Source organism: Pteropus vampyrus, unplaced genomic scaffold (assembly GCF_000151845.1).
Source record: "Pteropus vampyrus isolate Shadow unplaced genomic scaffold, Pvam_2.0 Scaffold110, whole genome shotgun sequence".
Classification (NCBI taxonomy): Eukaryota; Metazoa; Chordata; class Mammalia; order Chiroptera; family Pteropodidae; genus Pteropus; species Pteropus vampyrus.
The window spans coordinates 4724518-4739911 of record NW_011888891.1 but is presented as its reverse complement, the minus strand read 5'-3'; the positions used below and the strand labels follow the sequence as shown (position 1 = coordinate 4739911).

The 15394-nt window shown below is 35.5% G+C and overlaps 1 protein-coding gene and 1 non-coding gene across 2 annotated transcripts in view; one reads left to right on the top strand and one right to left on the bottom strand.

The window, feature by feature from the left end:
* Positions 1 to 15394, bottom strand: part of ARHGAP20 (Rho GTPase activating protein 20) — a 109776-nt gene that overhangs the window by 62140 nt on the left and 32242 nt on the right. The gene's annotated exons all lie outside the window — the stretch shown is intronic.
* On the top strand, positions 8602 to 8720 carry LOC111743275. The gene has a single exon (XR_002781624.1). It is a non-coding gene; the product is annotated as a 5S ribosomal RNA (ribosomal RNA).

Sequence of the window (15394 nt, the reverse complement as noted above, 5' to 3'; positions counted from 1 at the left end):
CAACAAGTTATCAGCCATGTAATATTTTTTAAACTTCCGTCCTTGAAGATGTGAGTTAAATCATTATCATCATCATCTTCCTTTTTAAGTCCATTTCTAAGATTCTGAAAATATCATAGAATTGAAATATAAAAGTTAGCTGGAGCTATGGGGAAAGAAAATATGAAACTAAATGTGGCTATGAAGAAGTCTTTGGATATTGAGAGAGAAAGACCCCTGAAAAAAATGATTATGATACGATGTGTAATGAGAGTGATATAACATAGTTTAATTGAAAAATCATGATGGGAATTTAGCATGAGGAGTCAGAGGGAACTTAGAGAGGAAAGACTGAAAAATCTGGCCAGGAAAAATGTCACAAGACATAAATTGACCAGAGCCTTGAAGTAGTTTTCTAAATGGAGAAGCAGAAAAGGACTGTACTCAAGGATAAGAGGGGTAAATAAAGCATAGAACTGTTTAGGGCTGAAAGTGTGGGGAGGGAGTGCCAAGAGATGAGGATTTAGAGCAGAAATTTTGGAGTCAGACAGACCTCAGTTTGAAACCTGGTTGGATACTTCAAGAATGACTTTGGATAGTTGGTTAAGCCCTTTAACATGCATTTTGCCAGTCTGTGTAATGGAAGTATTAATGCTTACCTCTCAGGGTTGTTGTGAGGGTTAAATCCACCTAAGGTATTAGTGAAGCACACCTGGAACAGATCCATGCCCAACACATAATGGCTGTTACTACTGCTAGCAGTGGTTCTCCATCACAGAGCAGAGGCACCACACATCTTTTGCAGTAGTAGTTATTTGAGATTTTCTAAAAATCTTAAGAAGTCTAGAGAGCTCACTTACTTTGGAAAAACAATTACCTCCCTGTAGCCTGAGTATAATTCTCTTCTTCCTTAAGGCATTACAGATCCTAACTCCTCCTTGGCACAAAAACTAGTATACACATTTAAAAGTAGCACAGGAGGCAGTCCTTCCTACTGGTAACAGCAAGGAATTTATGCCTGGCATGTAGGAAGAACTCCTAATTTCATCTGTTTCACTGTGTCTACGTAGGAGGGAAAACAGCTAAAAAAATAAAAAGATTGTGTGCTGAAAAATCATTCTTACTTACACAGCAGTGTTAAACTCAGGTTGACATAATGTAAATATAGTGAAACATGAATATATTGTTTAACGATAATTCCATTTTTGTACTGAGGACTAAGGGTTGGCTCACATCTACCACATCCAAGACTCAGGTTATGTTTGTTTGCTTGTTTTCTCTTGGGTTACCAGAGCCTAACATAGTCTCTCCTAGTGTTGCTAAGGGTTAATTGTAGTACCTGAATCTCATTCCCTGGGCTATGCTACTTGGCTATGGCTTAATCATTTCTGAGACTAAGACTTCTCCTAGCGAGTGCCCTAAAACAGTGGTTCTCAAATTTTAGCCAGTATCTGAATCATATGTAGGACTGGTTAAGACACAGAATGCTGGGCCCTACTGCCAGAATTTTTGATTCACTATGGGGTAGGGCTCTAGAATCAATATTTTCATCTTATTCCCATGTGAGGCTGATGCTCCTGGTCCCAGGACCACACTTTGAGGACCATTCATTCAGAGATTTCTGTTTTCGGAGTGCTGTACCTTTCTGTTCCCTGCAGTGTGTGTTAGAAGAGACCACTGTCACTGGCTTATAGAGACAACTGTGAGAACTGTGAATAAATAACAGGGTAAGGCAAGGACCAAAAGAAAAGAGGGACAAATTGTTCTTCCATCAGTTTTTTTGAAAGGGGTTGAATCACAAGGCGTAACCTGTGAAAAAGTGTTGGCGGGTTAGCCTTTTTTCATATTATTTTCTTTAGATCCCGGGAAGCACAGAGCCAATTTTATCCAAGTCCTGCAACTAGAGCTCTCTCCTACTTCCTACATCACGGTGACGTGGAATTCTGTGGTCCACATTATCGAAGGACACTTATCCTGATCCTTTCCGAAACAAAGGTCACTTGTCTCAGAACTAAAAGAGGTTACCCACGTTTCTAGGTGCCTGCTTTCAATGCCTTTAGGAACAAAGCAGGCACTTTGGCTATTCTCTTTGTAAATTGTTCTGTGCTTGTTTATGTTGACTTCTTTTTCAATCACTCTATTACTGTTAAGGCCAGATATGAGAGAAAAATTGAGGCTAGAGGGACAGTCAAAACCTGAGCCCTAGCCCTAGCTCTAGTTCCAACATTCCCTTGCTGTGTAATCTAAGGCATTCATTCTCACTCACTCTTAGGTTCTTTATTCATAAAATAAAAGAGTGTTGGAAAGATCTATATGATTATTTTAGAAATGTCTTTGCAATTCTAAAACTCCACAATTCTAAGATTCCACATATCCTTATTAGTACAAAAAGAGAAATGTATGCATCTGAGGTGAAGAGAAACAATTAAGGAACTTTACTTGAATTTGTAATTATCCTTTAACGTTGCATAGGTCACTATAGTAGCCACAGAAATTAAAAATTAAATTAAAAACATTTAATTTTTTTTATTGCAAAAATCCTATTTTACAGCATTGCTTTAGAGGTTTAACCCCATAAAAGAGTAAAAAATTATCTTTTCTTTTCCACTGCGGCATATCACTTTCATTCCCTGGCCCACACCAATAAAACTCTCTCTGGAATCATTTAAATATTTGCCTTAATCTTAACTTAATGTTATAGTTATAACCACATCTGTATATAAGATATATGTAACTTTACAACAAAATTCTACTTCTAGAGTAAAAGATAATTTTTTGTTGTTGTTTTTGCCAAGGAATGAGTTCCTGAGTAGTAAAATAGTCTCTAGAAATCTTTAAAATAGTAGCTTTTCATCTGCCTTGAATAGTTATATACAATTTTACTTTTAGTCTAGGAAATTCTGCCTTTAATTTCATGCAGGTAATTGAACCATACATATCAACTTCAATAGCTTACCCCTTCTATACCTGGGTTCCTCTCAGTGTTTTCAAGGGATCTTCATTTTATACTTTGTGTAAAATTGTACATGTTGGTTCTCCCATTATTTTTATAAGCAGTACTATCAATAACATGGGGTTCTGGAGTCAGACATACCTAAATTTAGATACTGGCTTTGCCATTTACTAGCTGTGCGCCTTAATGTTTAAATTCTAGGAGCTTAAATCTTTCTTACCTATAAATGAGGACAATTAAAGTATCTATCTCATTGCATTGTGAAGTTAAAATGAAGAAATGGATTTAAAAGCACTTAGCAGGTTACAAATGCACAAAAAGTTAGCTATTGATATTAAAAATCACAAAAAGTTCAAATTCTTGCCCAAAGAACAGGATATCTGGTAAATGTCAAAGTGTCAGCTCATGATTACTTTCTTTTCATTTTTTAGTAATATTTTTTATTTTCAATTACAGTTGGCATACAATATTATATTAGTCTCAGGTATACCACATGGTGATTAGACATTTATGTATCTTATAAAGTGATCATCCCAATAAATCTGGTATCTATTTGATACCATACATGGTTATTACAATATTATTGACTATATTCCTTATGTTATACTTTACATCCCCATGACTATTTTTAAATGATCAATTTGTACTTCTTATTCTCTTCCCCTTTTTCACCGACCACAAATCCCCTCCCATCTGACAACCATCAAAATGTTCTCTGTATCTATGAGTTTGTTGCTGTTTTGTTTTTTTATTTTGTTCTTCAGATTCTACATGTAAATGAAATCACATGGCATTTGTCTTTCTCTGTCTGACTTACTCTGCTCAGTACATCTGCTAGGTCCATCCATATTGTTACGGATGGCAGATTTCATTCTTTTTCTATGGCTGATGGCAGATTTCATTCTTTTTCTATTCTGTTCCATGTATATACCACCTTTTCTTTATCTATTCATCAACTAATGGACACCCACATCTTGGCTATTATAAATAATGCTGCAATGAACACATTCCTTCACATGTCCCTTCAAAGTAGTGTTTTTGGCTTGTTCAGATAAATAGCCAGAAGCTGTATTACTGGGTCCTTCTTTGTCTCTTGTTATAACCTTTGTTTTAAAGTTTATTTTGCTTGGTATAAGTATTGCTTCCTTAGCTTTTTGTTGTTGTTTCTTTTTTCGTAAAAATTTTTGCCCCATCCTTTTACTTTCAGTTCTTGTATGTCTCTCAATCTGGAGTGAGTCTCTTGTGGGCAGTATATGTAGGGGTCTTTTATTCTTATTTTGTCACCCTATCTTTTGATTGGCACATTTAATTCATTTACATTTCAAATAGTTGTTGGTAGAGATGTAGTTATTGTCATTTTATTATTCATATTTTAAATTTTTTTCTTCTTCTTAAAGAAGTCCCTCTAACATTTCTTGTAATACTGGTTTGGTGCTGATGAGCTCATTCAGCTTTTTCTTGTCTGGGGAACTCTTTATCCTTTCATTCTAAATGATAGCTGTGCTGGGTAGAGTAATTTTGGTTGTAGGCCCTTTTCTTTCATCACCTTGAATATTTCATGCAAGTCTCTTCTGGCCTGCAAATTTTCTGTTGACAAATCAGCTAATAGTCTTATGGGAGCTCCTTTGTAGTTAACTAACCATCTTTGTCTTGCTACTTCTAAGATTCTCTCTTTAACTTTTGACATTTTAATTCTGATGTATCTTGGTGTGGGCATCCTTGGGTTCATCTTGTTTGAGATCCTCTGTGCTTCTTGGGCTTTTATGTCTATTTCCTTCACTAGGTTAGGGAAGTTTTCCACCATATTTTTTCAAATAGGTTTTCAATCCTTGCTCTTTCTCTTCTCTATCTTGCACTCCTATGATGCAAATATTGATACACATGTTGTTGTCCAGAGGCCCCTTAAACTGTCATCATTTTCTTGGATTCTTTTTTTCTCGTTGCTGTTGTGATTGGGTGTTTTCTGCTACCTTACCTTATAAATTTCTGATTCGATCCTCTGCTTCATCTTATATGTTGTTGATTCCCTGGAATATATTCTTCATTTCAGTTACTGTATTCTTCATTTCTGATTGGTTCTTTTTAATGTTTTCTACCTCCATTTTTATCATTTCTCTCTCTTTGTTAAAGTTCTCACTGAGTTCATCTACTCTTCCCTTAAGTTCATTGAGTATCCTTATAAGCAGTGTATTGAACTGCATTTGGTAGACTGTTTTTGTTTAGTTCTTTTTATGAAGTTTTGTTCTGGTTTTTCATTTGGGACATGTTTCTTTGTATCATTTTGCTTGCCTCCCTATGTTTGTTTCTATGTGTTAGGTAGGGCTGCTATGTCTCCTGGTCTTACTATAGTGGCCTCATATAGTAGGTGTCTTCTAGGTTGCAGCGGTGCAGTCTTCTCTGGTCACCTGAGCCGGGTGCTCCAGGTGTGTCCTTTGTATGTGTTGTGTGTGTCCTGTTGTTGTAGTTGAGCATGATTGCTGTTTGTATGTCAATAGGAGGGATTGACCCTTAGGTTAATTGTTTGTGAGGACTGGCTAGTGAGGGGCTGACCCTATGGAGCAGGATTTGCTTTAGCACAGCCTAGATGCCTGCCCAGTCTTCTCTTTGGGTGCATCATACTTTGATGTATCCCTGAGTGGTGCTCTGGCTTTTCTAAAGTCAGCCACCGGGTATGCTGCCCCCTGGGCCTCCTGGGAGGGCCCTCCCACAGACCAAGTTCAGTAGTAGGCCAAATTCAGCCATAGACTGTACCCTGCCCGGAACAGCTGTCAAGGGTCACTAACAATTCGCAGATGGCCACCACCCGCACTGGCCTTAGAGGTGTGTTTAGAGACCGAACTGTGAACTTAGGTTGGCTTTTGCTATTGCCAGGCTTGGGCCTGCTCAGCAACAGGTATGGGGCATGCTGAGGCCAGATACTCCTTGTTTAGTTATTGCAAACCTTTGAGATTTTAGGAAAGTCTGCAGCATCATGCAAGACAATTTGTTTGTATGGAAAAGCCACTGAAAGTGGCTTGAGTGGGCCTGCGAGTTGGGTGGGGCAAGGTCCCAGGGAATCACCAGGTTGGAGTGACCAGTTTTAGCCAGATTGATGGAGACTTAATGGCAGCCACCTGGGTCTGCATTCTGGGAGAAGGGAGGGCTGAATAGAGAAACAATGTATTCTGCCAGAACTTTTGCTTGGAAGAAAGCTGCCCCTCCAGCCCTCACCCGGAAGCCAGACAATTCAGTTCCTCCCTGTATGTTCCTAGTACCTGTCAAGCTGCTGCTCCAAGGAGTAAGTCCATCAGCAAATAAGTCTGTGCATATGGGCCCTTTAAGAGAAACACCTGCCCTCCAGCTGCCCTCAGTCTCACTTGGACACAATATCTGCTGTTTTTCACAGCCAGAAGATTTAGGGACTTCTCTTCCTATCACTGGAACCCTGGGCTGGTGAGCCTCATTGGGGCTGGGACACCTCCCTTCTCCGGGGAGGACCTCCACAGCTGAGATATCACTCTTGATTCTCGATCGCCACATGCAAGTGCAGGACCAGCCTATTCTGCATCTCCATCCCTCCTACTAGTTTCAAGGTGGCCTCTTCTGTGTGTCCCCAGTAGTAGGACTTCTGTTCAGTTAGACTTCAGATCTCCCAATCATGGCTGTTCTATCGTTTAGCTATAATTTTGATATGGTTGTAAGTGGAGGCAAGTATAGTATTACTCTGCCATCTTGACTGGAAGCTCTCACAAATTACTAATTGCAAAGAGAAAAAGAAACACCTTTATAAAAGATATCAGATCACCTTAGTCAAGTATGATAACTTGACATTCTATACCTTCTTAAGTGATGCAATATGAAATATGTTGTATCACCTATGAAGCATTCTTGCACATAATGATTACCTGAATATGATCAAGCAGTGAGACACAACTTTCAGTGTATAGGAAATATTAGAAAAATAAAGGAACAAATTAAATGACAACATTAAGAAACTAGACAAATCTAGAGTGTGGGCTATAGTGGCCAGCCTCTAGGTTGGTATGCCATGGCGTATACCTATAGGTATTCATACTCTTACATCCCCTCCCATACCGTATTAATGCTGGTCCTGATGACCAAGAGAATTTGGCAGCACTAACCATATGTCATACTTCCAAGATAAGGTTATAAAAATTACTCTAGTTTTAATATTGGTCAGTATCTGTATGTATGTGTGTATGTCTTTCTCTCAGATTGCTTACTATGGGAGTAGTTCGTTGCCATGTTGTCAGCAACACTGTGGAGAGACTGCATGGCAAAAAACTGAGGCAACCTGCCAACAGCCATGTGAGGGAATGTTATTGGCAGTGGGTCCCCCAGGATCAGTCAAGCCATCAGATGACATCTTGACTGCAGCCTCATGAGCCAGACCCAATCAGCTAAACTGCTTCTAGATTTCTCATTCTCAGAAACTGTGTGAAATAATAAATGTCTGTTGGTATAAGCTTCTAAGTTTGGGATAATTTGTTACACAGAAATAGGTAACTAATATATTGACTCTTCTCCAGACAAATCTCGAATTTAGAACTAGTCTCTTCAAAGTTAATAAGTAAGGATTTAAAAAAGTTGCAGGAACTGCTCTATATTTCAAGAGACTAAAGAGAAATAACAACAATATGCAATTGTGAACCTTAATTTAAATACTGGTTTAAAAAATTATAGTTATTTAAAATGTAGGGGTTATTAGGACAATTTGAATATTAACATGCATGAGATGATATTAAGGAAAATTTTAATTTTCTTAGGCATGATAATGGTTTTCTTGGATAGAAGAATGCTCTATTTTTAGGAGTTTTACACTGAAGTAGTTTGATGAAAGCACTATATCTGCAATTTAATTTCAAATGGTTCAGAAACAGAGATATGTAGAGATACTTAGATGAATATAGATGAAACAAATAGGGAAAATGTCAACAATTATAGAAAAATATGAATATTCATTGTATTAGTCTATAAACTTTTATCTGTTTAATATTTTCCCTAATTAAAATGTTAGAAAACAATTAAATATCCCTCCCAAATTAAAGTTATCTCTAATTGTCATTATATTAAAAAAAATTCAGCCCAATGAGAACTGAATTCAGATTCCTACATTACAGACTATTGATATTTAGTTCAGAAGTTTGCCCAATTCCAAAACAAATATATCAGTGGACCATTGTTGAACAAGTAGTTCCACTTTAAAGTTATCCCATCTGTCCAGTGTTTGCTGGAGATTAAAAATAAAAAGTTCGTACTGATTTCTTTGTCTTCTTTTCTTGTTTCTTCTTATTTTATTTTTCATCAAAAGCAGACAATTACTAAGTCCAAGAGGAATTAGAACATTTCAGTATCCAGGTGCAAAACATAACAATAAGCTCATTTTTATATAATAAAGGAAGAACTTATGTGTTTATCCAAAACAAGTGGGGAAAAAAACACAGTAGGGGAAAAAGAACAGCAGGAGGACAAGCAATTCACGACCAGAAGTTAATTGAAAAAGGACCTTTAAAACCAATGAGTTAATGTGCAAATTTAGTAAAATTTTACTTCTTACTATGATACTGATATAAAAATATTATCTGGGTGTAAGTTCTCAGTTTAAGAAAAATTCAGTTGACACTCTCATCATTAACACATCCAAAATATACTTTTAAAAAACTGATAAAGTCTATGGCCATGCCACCTTGAACAAGCCTGATCCCTTCTGATCTCAGAAGTTAAGCAGGGTTGGGCCTAGTTAGTACTTGCATGGGAGACCACCTAGGAAGACCAGGTGCTGTAGGCATTAAAAAAAAAAAATGGACAGAGTCACAGCAATAATTCAGCATTTATTTTTATGTAAAGAACATTTTATATTCAATATTGCATTGATGAGTTTGTTTTTGTCATGCATTTCTCATTATGTTTTCATAGCAGAGTAAATATTTTTCAATTTAGTTTACATTTACTAAGTATAATATATAATTAAAAATATAAGCTTTACTTCACACTAACAGAAATTTAAATTAAAACTACTCTGATATCATATCAACATACTTTGCTAGTAAGGTGGTGGTGGAAGCAAGAACTCTGGAATCGGTAGTGAGAATGGAAATGGTACAAACCTTACAAAGGGAAAGTGTAGCACTAACTACTAAAATTATATGTAGCAATCTCACTTTTCGTAAATATAAGTTTTTCACTGCAGGATCATTCATAGCAAAAGAGTGAAAACAAAGTAATCAATCATTCACCAGTAAAGGGACTAGCCGGATAAACCATGGTACTGTAGAAAAGGAAGAAAAATATCTTTGTATACTAGTATAAAGTACAGGTATATTGCAATGTAAATAAAGTGGGGTGGAAAGTACATAGCATATTATTGTTTCTTAAGAAAGAAGATAGAAGTATATACTCATATCTGATTATACAAAAATTGATTTTTTAAAGTTACCAATGGCAAAAGAAAAAGAAAGCAAGGTGAGGAGACAGAAATAGAAGGCAGATTTCTTTGAATATATGTTGTTTTAATAGGTTCAACTATACTATGTAAATATTTATATAATTACAAAATTTTATAAAAATTTTATTAAATTACAAAAATTTTATAACTTTTATACAAAACTATGAAACTACAAAATTATAAACTTAAAAATTTAGTTTTTATTTATGCAATAAAATTTTATAAAACTATGCAAATAAAATTTAAACAAATTAGTCAAATAACCACATAGAGAAAAACTTTTCCAAATGACTTCAAAATACAGTAATATGACTGTACATGACTACTGGAATATGTCATAAAGATAATTGCTTAAAAAATCAAGCTATTTTTAATAATCATATTGGTAGTGGTAGTACCAATAATATTGTTTTGAAGGTTAAGTAAAACACCTATAGTCCTGAATTTGGGTTGGAAATAAGTCTATATTCAGTTATGTTTTGTCCCTAAAGAAGATATATTTTCCTTATGATATTCACTAAAAAGACCTAGAAATGAATACCAACATACTAGCAATGAGTGCCCTGAGTACCCAGATTATAGTCTTGGAGAAATACCTGATTCCAGGTCTGAGGTAGGAAATACACAAGATGAACCAATAACATCTTGTTATGCTAAAAATCACACTTTTAAACAATTCATATATCAAAAGAGGAATTGAAAGGGAAATTAGAAAGTGTTTTCATCTCAACAGGAAAACACTACATATACTAGAATTTATGTGATGCCACTGAAGTGGTACTTAGGGAGAAAATTATGCTAGTCTATACCTATTAGAAAAGAAAGAACTTAAAATAAGTTTTGCCTTAAGAAACCTAAGAAAAAGAATAGCAAATTAAGCCCAAAACAAGTGGAAGAAAGGTAATAAACAAGATCAAAGTGGAAATCACTTAAATAGAAAACAGAAAAGCAACAGGGAAAATTAATGAAATCAAAAGCTGGGTTTTTTTGAGAATACTGATAAAAATGGTCAAACTTCTGCTATATTGATTGGGAATAAAAGTAAAAGGACACTACCATTACTATTATATAATACACCAATGTTAGAATTACTAAAAGAAATTCAGAAGGAAATATCACTATAGATTCAATAGATGTTAACAGGATAATAAGAAAATATTATGAATAATTAGATGGCAATAATTTGACAATTTAGATGAAATGGAAAAATCCACGAACTACATAATCTACCAGTTTACTCAAAAGAAATAAATAACATGAACAGTCCTATTATAGAAACTGAATATGTAGTTAGTCTTCCCATCAAACAAACAAATAAAATTCCAGGCCCAGTCAGAGCCATGAGTGAATTCTACCAAACATTTAAGAAATAACACTAATCCTACACAAAAACTCTTCCAGAAAACTGAAGGGCAGCGACTTTCCAATTTATTTAGAGTCTAGTATTACCCTGACACCAGAGCCATACCCAGACATTACAAGAAAAGAAAAGTACGGACCAATATCTCTCATGAACACAGATGCAAAAATTCTGAAAATACCATCCAGCAAATTGAATTCAATAATAGGTGGAAAGGATATTATGTGCAAGTGGGGTTTATCCCCAAAATGCAGAGTTGCTTTAACATTCTAAAAGAGATCAATATAATTCACATGCTAATGAATTAAAAACAAACAAATCATATAATCATTTCAATATATGATGAAAAAGCATTCGACAAAATTCAACTCTCATTCATGATAAAAAGTCAGCAATCTAGGAATAGAAGAGAATTTCTTCTTTCCTTCTAATATGAGAAATAAGACAATGATGTCCACCATGACTGCTTCTCTGTAGCATTGTACTGCAGGTTTGTCCGGGAATCAGGCGAGGAAAGGAAATAAAGGGAATCTAGATTGGAAGGAAGAAGGAAAACTTTCTTGTTCATGGACATGATAGTCTATGCAGAAAGTTTAACAGAGACAACAAAAAAATCTACTAAAATTAATAAGTGAGTTTAGTAAGGTTGCAGAATAGACAATGTACAATGTATAAAAATCAACTGTATTTCTACATACAGGCAACAAACACTTAAAAAGGAAATAAAAATACTATTTACAAATATCATTGAAATAGAAATGCTTGGGATAAATATTATAGAACATGTAAAGTGCTAGTACACTGAAAACTATAAAACTTTTCTGATAAATATTAAAGACCTAAATAAATGGAGAAATATGTTGTGTTCACGTGTTGGAAGACTTGATATTGTTAAGATATCAATTGTACTCCAACTGATCTACAGACTCAGTGCAGTATTAATCAAAATCCTAGTAGGTAATTCGCAGAAATCATACAAAGTATGTTTTCCAATTACAATAGAATTAAATTAGGAATCAACAACAGAAAGACATCAGGAAAGACCCAAAATATTTAGAAATTAAACAGCAAAAAACAATAATGATGGGTCAAGAAGAAATCACAGAGAAATCAGAAAACATTTTGAACTAAATGAGAATGCAAACACAACTTATCCAAATTTATGGAATATAGCTAAAGCAGTACTTAAATTAAAATTTCTCATTTTAAAAAATGATGAAAGGTTTAAAATATATAACGAGTTTTTATTTTAAGAAGTTAGGAAAAGAAGAGTAAATAAAGTTCAAAATAAGTGAAAGGAAGGAAATACTACAGAGCAAAAGTCATTAAAATAAAGATTTATTTCAAACCATGTTAGAATAATTTAAAGTACTAAAAAAAAAATGAAACAACTATTTCAGACATTGGACAATAGAGTCAAAGAACAATGATCCCAAGAGAACAGAAACAAATGAGGTGAACCTCAAGATTGTCCTAGATATCTAGGGTCTTCAAACCCACTAAGATGGCTATAGTCAAAAAGATGGAAAATAACAAGCGTTGGTAAGAACGTGGAGAAATTAGGACACTCAGACATTGCTGGTGGAAATGTAAAATGGTGCCATTACCTTGGAAAATAGTTTGGCAGTTCCTCAGAAAGCTAAACGTAGAGTTATCATATGACCAAACAATTCCAACCCTAGGTATACATCCAAGAGAAATAAAACATATGTCCACACAAAAACTTGTACATGAATGTTCATAACAGCATCATTCATAATAGACAAAAGGTGAAAATAACCCAAATGTCCATCAACTGATGAGTGAATACACAAAATGTGGTATATCTATTCATACAACAGATTTGACAATTAAAAGTAACAGAGTATATTGATAACAAGCTACAACATGTATGAACCTTGAAAACATTACACTAACTGAAAGAAGCCAGTGACAAAAGACCACATAATACATAACTAGATTTATATGAAATGTCCAGAAGAGGCAAACATATAGAGACAGAAAAGAGATCAGTGGTTGCTTAGAACTGTAGACAGGGGAAAAGGGAAAGAGGAGAGAATGAAGAATGACAGTTAAGAGCTAAGGTGTTTCTTTTAGAAGAGAAAAAATGCTCTAAGATTGTAGCGATGACTGCACAACTATGTAAATACACTAAAAAACACTAAATCGTACACTTTAAACGGGTGAATTATATGGTATGAACTGTATCTCAATAGAGTTGTTTAAAGAAAGAATGTCTTCTGGCCCCTTTTCCAACAAATTATATGACCTGGCACAATGTTTTTATTTGTAAATGGGAATAGTATCTGTTCCCACCTTTCTACTTCTAGCTGTAAAAATACATAAAAGGTACCTAGGCAAAATATTCTAGAAAGCAAGTTTCATAACTTGAAGATGACTGTATTGGCTATTGCTGAATAATAAATGACCCCAAGACACAGCAGCCTAATAGAATGAACATTTATTATGTTACATACTTTCGGAGGGTCAAGAATCAGGGAGTTGCTTAGCTGGGGTGTCTGGCTGAGATCTCTTATGAGGTTACAGTCATCTGGGGCTGCAATTTCCGAAGACTTGACTTGGGTTGGAAAATCCACTTCCAAGATCACTTATGTGGTTACTGACTGGAGGCTTCAATTCCTCACCTTGTAGGTATCACCATAAGGCTGTTCAGGATATGATTCCACCAGAGCAAGTACTCAGAAATACAGAAAGAGTGTGAGAGCAGTCAAGACAGAAGCTTGGTCTTTTACGACCTAATCTTGGAAGTGATACACCATCATTTTTGCCATATACTATTGGTTACACAGATCGATCTTGATCAATATGGGAAGGGATTAGACAAAGGTGTGAATACCAGGAGGTGGGATTCACTGAGGCCATTGTTTAGACTGGCTATCAAAATGACATTATGACAATAAACAGGCTGAAAACCCCACGTAAGCGAATACTTGACCTTTGCACTGAAAGGGGATAAAAGGGATACTTATTTCTCAGCAGTGTGACAGACGTGCTCTTGGAGGTATTTTAAGAGTTGAAGTAAAAGGGTTTGCAATGACTATTCATACTGTTTCCCATTCTTCTCATGACTGAGTTTGGGTTAACATAAAGAAACAAAATCGAAGAGTTTGGGGCTGGTGGAGGAAGTAAAGGATTTAGCCAATTTCACTCTTCCCTGACCCCCTATCATTGACAGACAGATGAGAAAAGAGTCCTCGTTGCAGAAGGCCTAGGTAACTCTATCAGGATCATACAGTGATAGAGCAGGGACTAGAATCCATTCTCATTACACCAAGAGCTATGCATCTCAGATGCAATGGCAGTGACTCATAATATAGGCAACATGTTAAACATATGAGCATTAAATCAACATACACTAAACAGCTGGTCATTCCAGAGCCATCACGTCTTTGTGCAGGTTTCCGACACTGCCTATGTTACTTTCTCAGGTGGAGCAGTGAACTCTTACCCCTCTTTCCATTCCAACAGATAGGTGACCTACCTAACTAGGGGAAAAAAGGAATCACTCGTTCCGCTCAGCTAATACTTATAGAATATCTGTTCTATATCCAACACTAAACATGTACATTTGAAGAGTAGAAAACATGGTCCCGTCACTCAAAAAGCATATCATCAAGTTGATAAAACAAGACCTAAACCTGGAACACTAAGAAAATTAGACATCATGTAACAGGGCAGCATAAAGATTGATATATTTTTAATAATAATCATATTTAACAAAAATCTTATATCACACTTACAATGTGCCAGATACATTAAAATATTAAGTCTTTTCATTCCCCATGAGGTTATCCCCACTTTACAGAGGAGGAAAGTGAGGCCTGAAGAGGTTAAGGAATTTGCCACCAAAGTTCTCATGCCTGGTACAAAGCTGAGCCAGATTCAAACCCAGGAAGAATGGCTTCAGAGTATGCACTTTCTTGACCATAATAGTATGAGGCTTCTCAATAAAGTAACAATCATTCTTCTGCTTTCTTCATATGTTCTTTTTTCAGGGTTCTGAAGGACAGTCAATCATGAAATTCAAAAACTCCTCTGAGAAATCCTAGCTTTCAAGTTGTACTGGGGAAAGCAGTATCTAGCTCAACACAGTACAGCCTACTAACTCTGTGGATAAGGGTGAGGAAGGGTGGATAAACATTTGCTAATGAGGTAGTTCTTTGCTGATGCCAAAATGAAAAGATAAAATTGAATCATAACTGCAATTAGCAAATTAGGCTATAGATGGAATGAAGAAATTACATAAATGTACTGCTCTGCAAGTGCAGAAATAAATTAATTTGACCCTATCAAAGCCCACTAGAATGTGGAGAGACTTAACATAATCTTCTAAAGATTTCTTCCTAGAGTCGTACCATAGAAAAATAGCACATCACACCAGGAACAGATGTATTTGATCATTTTTAACGAATATGAAAAGCAGTTTGAAAAGAAAAAGTGATATGTGGCCTGGAAAGCCTTTTGCTTATAAACCAATGAATTCTATTTTGGTAAAAAATTTGCCAACTTTGCCACCTTATAAAGCAATTGCTGTCTCTTTCCTTTACATCTGAATTTTACAACTTTGGAAAATGTTCCTTGCAAGGAAAGAAGGGGGATCTTGAGGCTGCTGGCAATCTTCATGTATTAAATTTCT